Here is an 8,014-nt window from a genome sequence, read left to right on the forward strand (position 1 = left end):
TATTTGAATTTTATATAATTTTACATGTCACAAAATATTTCATTCTTCTCATTTTTTCTCAACCATTAAAGAAAGTAAATTCTTAGCTTGCAGGTCATATAAAATCTAGGCAGCAAATCCTGGGAGAGCTCATAAAATCTGAGGAATTGTTGCCCAGCCAAGATTCAGGAGGAAAGGGCAGAGCTTGGCCTAGGAACAGCCACCTCCGGTCTCCACTTCTCTCTAGCTGCAAGCCATCGTGTATCTCATGTAGAAGTCATGATGGCTACTGAGTCTCACGTCTCATACCTTTGGCCACGCAGACTTACTGAGCTGACTCTAGTCCAACATCTACACTTCTTAGGGCAAAGGAGGCCCCAGTCCACTTGGGTTGGCAACCAACCCTAGAAACAAACATCTGAGGCTGGGGACAGGGGGAGATAGGAACGTGGAAGTCCCCATGGGAATCCTAAGGCTGTTCCCAGACAAGTAGGCGTTTGGGGTGGACCAGGCAATAGTTGTCTCCCTCAATGGATCATAAAAGAGGGTGCTTGTGTACATGTGTGCATGTGTGAATGTGTATGTGGTGAGACAAAATACCTACACATTATTACGAATTTCCAGAGCATGTTCTAATAGAATCTTTAGAATATGTGTTGGCTCAATAATTGCATGCATTGCCTTTTAAGGATCCATAGGACTAATTAACAACACAACCAAAAAGAAAAAAAAGAAAAAAAAAGGTGTTTGAAGCATGCTGGGAAGATATGATAACACCGAATATTTTTCATTTGTGAATTTTACCTTTCCTCCTTGTTGTGACCCGGGGTTTGAGAAGCATCTTTCACAGGAAACTCTTTGCGTTACCTGCTGGTTTCCATTGCTGTGCCTGAAACTCGCTCTCATTTCACAGAGAAATGTTAATGACTCTCCTGCTCTTCGTACAAGGAAGTTGCTGCTCTTTCAGCAGAAGTTTAACTAATGGCTTCTCAGCAAGATTAGAGCCGAGAGGTCACCACGACACCCAAAAGGCTCGCTGTCAGATATTGCCACAGGGATGACAACACCAGGAGCCCAAGTGGGGGCAGGTGTCCACCAGCCATTTCAGCCCATCTGCTTGTTAGTCTTGGAATGCATGGATTTCACAGCCTGATCAGAGCAATGACCCATGTGCACCAAGCCCTCTGCAGCAAAAATGCCCATGGTGAACTGTGAGACTGTTGTGCTCATTGGACTTCCAGAATCTGCAATTTTCCTCTTCATCCTCAGCAGGAAAGGTGGGACACCGCCTCAGTTCCTTGGTTGTACACAGTGCAGTAAACAGGAACGTCGGAGCTCACGGGGCCCATCACAGGGTGGTTGCTCTCTACAAAAATTACCTGCAGCCATTGGGAGTATGTATTTTGGTAAAGGGGAAGAACTAAAATATTAACGAGACTGTAGTGGATTGAATTATGTCCCCCCCAAACTCACTGAAGCTTAAATTGTGTCCCCAAGTTTTATATATTAGAAACTTGGCCCCCACTGTGACTGTTAAGAGGGTGGAAATCCTATTATGGTAATTGAAATGTGGAGCCTTAAAGAGGTGATTGGACTGTAGGATCATGCTGTAGTGAATGGATTATTAATGGTGGTCAGGGGCGTGGTTCTTCTGAGGGCTTTAAAAGAAGAGAGAAGAGACTCTGTCTGTCTGTCTGTCTGTCTGTCTCTCTGTTCTCTCTGCCTCTACCCTCTTGCAATGTGAGACCCCTGGGTCACTGTCACCACCACCAGATGGTCTTTGGACTTCCCAGCCTCAGAAACTATAAGCAATAAATTTCTTTTGCTTATAAATCACCCAGTTCCGTGTATTTTGTTATAAGCAACAGAAACAGACTAATACAAAGACCAATCCATTCTAAAGCTATTTGGTGCCAGGGGAAGAGAGTGAAAACTCATGTGAAGAGGGAAAACTTGCCCTTACGGCCATGTCGTGCCAAGGCGAATGCAACCTGCCTTTGTGAAATGGGCAACATGTGTCTTCTGGGCTTCCTTCATTCCCTCTTTTGGTATCTCCTCCCAATTTTAGCATCCTAATTCATTCAACAATCATTAATTGAGGGTCCAATATGTGCCAGAGACTCTCTTCGGGGGGGCTGGGAGTGGGTAGAAAGAATAAGATGATTAAAGGGGTGTTCATGGCCTAAGGGAGATAATTGTACATATGAACCAATAATTAGGATACAATAAACACTAAAAGAAGGGAGGCCAATCAGGGTGGGCTTCAGAGAGGAGGTGACATTTGGTAGAGATCCTGATGGATGAATAAGCTTTGCCAGGTGCAGAAAATGAAAGGCTGCTTTAGGCAGAGAGAGTAGCAGGAGGTCAGAAAAGGTGGTGAGTTCTACCGAAAGGGCAGAAGATTGGTGAGTAATTCAGTGAAATGAGACCTGGGGGCAGCTGAGATGGTGACCTGAGGTGAGTCTGGAAGCCTGAATTAGAGTCAGCCTGTCCAGGGTCCTTGGCACATTAGGTACTCAGTTAATATTTGCTCAAAGGTGAGAGAAAGAAGAATAGCTGGCACATAATATAAAGGTGATAATGACAGTAAAAGTCATAGCTATTTACTGATCGCCTGCCCATTCTTTTTATACATTTATAGAGTTTTGGGGAAGAAATAAAGAATTAAACAAACTCAGCTATGTATTACATTGCACTGTATCACATCTATCTACCTGTTTACCCATTCATCCCCCATCCTATCTATCATCAATCAATTATCCATCTACCTACAAAAGAAACAACAGAAGAGTGAAAGACAGTAAAAGAGAATGTTGGACATTACTGATCTTGAGTCCTTCTGTGACAGAGTGACAATGGATAAGAGGGCAATGTCAGGCCATCTGCCCTGCCCTTCCCAGCACCTGCTGTGCACAGGCCCCTGTGGGATGCCACAGACAGCATCTTAGGGGACAGTTTCCCTCCCAGGGGTCTGTGTAATGTCCATTCATAGAAGCCTCCCTGCAGGGGAAGGGCAAAACCTCAGACAGAGTTCACCGAGCTGACCAAGTCTGCACCTTGAGCCTTGGGTGAAGAGGGCATCGAGTTACTTGGCAAAGCACAGTTCCTTTTCCGGAGCAGGGGATGAGTTAAGAGTACATATGTTAACACAGAGGGCCTTAAAGATTTTGGGGGATGAGCGCCAGCAGTAAGCATCTATATGGATTTTCTGTTATGATCTTTCCACTTGTTCAGAGGGTCAGGGCACCATCATATGGTGGGTCAGTGGGAGGGGGCTACTTGTGACAATGTAAGGAAAATTGGGTAAGGAGTCCTGCATGTTATGGAATTTGTGTCTCTGGAGGAACTGGAGAGAATGTCGGAGGACTCAGCACTGGGGAAGGATGTGTGCATGACGTGAGTCAGGTGGACTCACAGACACACACCTGAACTGCTTGCCAGACCTGTGCGGTCTGCCTCATCCTGGAAAACTCCATAGGGATCTGAGCCACTGGTACTGCCCTTGTGTGAGCCTTTTTTGGAGCCCCGCACACTGCCTTTAGAGCTCATTTATGAGCCATAAAAGAAAATTTGTCTCTTTATAGTCGTGTCTCATTTTGGACTCAAAATAACATCTCAAATCAGTTCCTATCTTATTCCCCAGACTGGGCTCAACAACAATAGTAATAGCTAACTTTTGTTAAACTCTTATAGATGCCAAGCACTGTGCTGAACACTTTGCATCATTAAATGCTCTCAAGAACACTAAGATGTGTAAATTATCACTACCACCATTTTACAGATGAGAAAACTGAGGCACAAATTTGCAATCACTGATTACAGTCAATAGAAGGTGCCTTTGGCTATGAAGAGAATTCAGAAATAGGGAAACCCCCATTTTTAAGTGAATTTGATGGCAGCTTATTGAAATAAGCACATTACGAAAAACCTTTCAAGTTTACCACCTTGAAAGGGACAGCAGCCGCTTTGAACTTTGATTGCATGTGGCAGGTGCATATGAGTACATTAAATGTGATAAGTCTGCATTTAATGATGGCATGTTACAATGGTAAAAAGAGAGGCAACATCAGCATGACAACTTGTCCCTTAGTTGTTCACCTTTGATGGGCTCCTGAGCTCTCAGTATTGCAATGCTGTTGGTTGCTTTTTTGGAGGGTGAGGAGGCAGCTGACCAGTATGGGGATCCAAACCCTTGACCTTGATGTTATAACACTGTGCTCTAACCAACTGAGCTGAACAGCCAGACTTCTCTTCTTTTTAAATGTGAGAAGATCAGCATCCATAGTCATAGGAATAAGTGGTAGAAATTTGCCAAGAGAGTACTTGCTCCCACAGCACATATAATAAAATTGGAATGATACAGAGAATATTAGCATGGCTCCTGTGCAAGGATGACATGCACAGTTGTGAAGTGTTCCATATTTTGCTTTTGTTCCCTTATGTTCATAGTTGAGGAAACTGAGCCCCCCCCCACCATAAGCAAAGTGACTTACCCAATTGAGGGCCCTTCTAGCTTCAAATCCCATTTTAAACTCCTCCTCCTCCTCCTCTTGGAAGAAAGAAAGAAGGGAGGGAGGGAAGAAGGAAGGAAGGAAGGAAGGAAGGAAGGAAGGAAGGAAGGAAGGAAGGAAGGAAGGAAGGAAGGAAGGAAGGAAGGAAGGAAAGGAAAGGAAAAAGAAAGAAAGAAAGAAACAAGTTTGCCAAGAGGATGGAATGAGAGCTAGAAGTAAGTGGATGTGAGTTGTGGTCCTGCATCTACTAGCTGTGTGTATGGATATTTGTCACATTTTCTAGTTTCCCATCACCTTTTGAATATCTCTCTTATACCTTGGGACTTTCTTCCCCCTAAAGCGAAGTAAGACCCTTACTTTCCAGCCTTCTTGTTGGCCACGGCGAAGGCATATGGCTCAGGCTAGGCTCATGGGAGCACTTGTGTGAGACTCCAGTTCAGAGAAAACAGGCACCACAGGGAACCTGCTCTCTGTCAAGGGTGGTGGTGGAGGCACCTGGCTTTGGGGGCAGCAGTAATGGAGGTCTTGGGGCTCAGTGGCTGCCATGATAAGCACTATGCCTGTGCCCAGTGGGCTAGTGGTGGGGTGGAGGGCGGTTTGCTCTGCGATGTGATTGGGTTTCTGGCACCCAGGCTGATCTTCCGGCCCTCCTCAAGACTCTGAATTATCTAAAAAACACTTTGATGAATAGCCTTGCTCCTGAGCTAGCTGGAGTGGGTTCTGCTGTTTGCTGCTGGGAACGCCACCCGACCCCCTGTGAGCCTACCTACCTGCCTACCCTGAGTTCCTCATATGTAAAATGGGGATTGAAGTAACACTCATCTCGCTGTACTTTCAAAAGGATTTCATGACATACTCTAAGAAAAGATCACTTTGAAAATTCTAAGTAACTGTATAAATATCAGTTATTTGAATTCAAGAAGAAGCAATATGACGTAGCCACTGTGGAAGATGGTATGGTGGTTCTCGCCCAAATTAAACATAGAATATCATCCAGCAATTTGACTTCTAAGTATATACCCAAGAGAACTGAAAGCAGGGACTCGGAAAGACATTTGTATCCCGTGTTCATAGTAGCATTATTCACAACAGTTGAAAGGTGGAAATGACCCAAGTGTCCATTGACAGATGAATGAATAAACAAAACGTGGTATATGCATACAATGGAGTATTATTCAGCCTTAATAAAGAATGAAATTCTGACACATGCTACAACATTGATAAACCTTGAAGACATTATGCTAAGTGCAATGAGTCAGATACAAAAGGACAAATACTACATGATTCAACTTACTTGAGGTGCTAGAGTAATCAAATTCATAGAGACAGAAAGCAGAAGAGTGCTCACCAGGGGCTGAGGAAAAAGGGGAATGAGGAATTATTATTTAACATGTACAGGTTTCATTTCTGCAAGATGATAAAGTTCTGGAGATGAATGGTGGCAATGAGTGCACAGCAATGTGAACGTACTTAATGTCACTGAATTGCACACTTAAAAATGGCTAAGATGGTAAATTTTGTTTTATATAGTTTAACACAATAAAAAATGAAAAAAAATTTAAAATAAGACAAGCAAACAATTTAAGATGACCAAAAACCTCTCTATCCAAAGACAGAAGTCAGAAGCATTGTAGACTAAATTGCAAACAAAATACTGTGTGTGTGCGTGCACGCATGTGTGCGCATGTGCTCAAATGTGCAAGTTGGAGGGTATGTGAAGGATGAAGGGAGAGATTCAAATGGCAAAGTCAGAAGATTCTAATAGGAGCAGTGAGAAGCATTGCAGACGAATTCTGGAAACAAGGGTTAGATTAAGCCATAGTAAATAAAAATAGAATTCCAAAGGTAAAGGTATCAAATTCATACCTTAGGCATTGTTTTAATTCACCTATGCCCTTATTTATTTATTTGTCAACTACACCACTTTTAGTTGTTAGAAACATAGAAAGGAAGTATGGGTTGTCCTGAGGCACAGAGATGTCAGATACTATCTTTGTCCTCAAGGCACTTGCAGTCCAATGAGAAATATGAGACCTTGACAAATAACTCAACCACAAGAGAAACAGTAATGATTTTCATACATGAGAGAAGTAGTAAGTTTAGAGAAAGGGAGCTCCCTTATGCACGGTATCATGGGAAGCATCCATAGAGGAGAAAGAATTTGAATTGAGGAATGAGAAGATGGGGGGAGACTTTTCAAGCAGAAGTCATGTTTTGGGCAAAAGCTAGGGGTTAAAAAAAAGAGAGCTACATACAGGGAATGGAGTTTGACCAGAGAACACAGTAAATGAATAAGGGTATTTAGGATTAAACCAAAGGAGAACTTGAACTTAATAGAGTACTAGGAGATTGTGACTAGAGATGTGACATGATCTGACCTGTGCTTTAGTAAATTCAATCATATTTCTGAGGGTGTATACATGTAGGTCTGAGAAGGGTAGATTTTAAAACATATGGTTTAGTACTATTCTTTAAGGATGGCTATTTTGTTAAAGAATTACACTATTTATTTTTTTAAATCAGTTAAAAATTTATGTTTTATTTCTAAGATCATTTGCCTTTAGTTCAGAACTTCTGCCTGAGTAGTGCACTATTAACACCTGCTAGCAGCACCTCTAATTGCAGGCAAAGTACCACATATGTTTGCGTGTGCATGTACGTGTGTGTATATGTGCTCAAGTGTGCATGTTGGAGGATGAGGAGAAAGATTCAAATGGCAAATTTACAAATTAAAACATGTAACAGCAGATTAGCAGAGGGGATTTGTATTTTGATGGGTGAAATTAACTGTAATGTCACAACTGACCATAGATGAAAACATAGCTTGAGCAGAGTGCACAGGGGTATCTCAAAAAGTTTGTGGAAAAATAGAACTAAAAGATAATATGAATCTTTCCATGAACTTTTTGAACTATCCTTGTATTAATCCTCAGTTACAGAAAGTGCGTATTTAACTTTGTGAGCAGTGACGGAGAAAATGCACAAAATCCTTTTATAATGAGACGGGTAGTTCTTTTTAGGAAAATTTACTCCAGATTACACCTGCTAATAATAGAAATGAAAACTGGCAAGAGAGACAGCGTGTCTCTCTCTGTGCTGAATATTACCATTGGAAATTGGCATCCTTTCCACTCATTACGAGAAACTGTTGTCTGTCCTAAAATTTATATTCTCATGTAAAGTCACCAGGCACATATTTATTCAGCTGCACATTTCATACCCTCTCCTGTGGTTAAGTGTGGCCACAAGACTAAGTTCTTTGTGATGGAAAGAGGAAACGGTGTGTGCCACTCCAGGCCCAGCCGCACCAACTTCTCACACTTGCTCCTCCATGCCCTCTCCCTCTTCTAATGATTGAGATGACAAACACCCAAGACGAACTTGGAAGCACCATGTGGAAGATGGCAAAGCCATCATCGACCAGAATCCCTGAATGACTGCATGGAGCAGGGTTGCCACTAACCTGAAACCCTTGCCCTGGACATTACCTCAATAATAAATTGTTCCTTATTAAAGGTATTGAA

General features: G+C 42.4%; 1 non-coding gene across 1 annotated transcript; it reads left to right on the top strand.

Annotated features, from left to right (window-relative positions):
• Positions 1-4,298: 4,298 nt before the first annotated feature.
• LOC134365173 (U6 spliceosomal RNA) lies at positions 4,299-4,405 on the top strand. The gene has a single exon (XR_010021946.1). It is a non-coding gene; the product is annotated as a U6 spliceosomal RNA (small nuclear RNA).
• Positions 4,406-8,014: the final 3,609 nt, after the last annotated feature.

The sequence above is a fragment of the Cynocephalus volans genome, chromosome 1 (genome assembly GCF_027409185.1).
Source record: "Cynocephalus volans isolate mCynVol1 chromosome 1, mCynVol1.pri, whole genome shotgun sequence".
In the NCBI taxonomy this organism is placed as follows: Eukaryota; Metazoa; Chordata; class Mammalia; order Dermoptera; family Cynocephalidae; genus Cynocephalus; species Cynocephalus volans.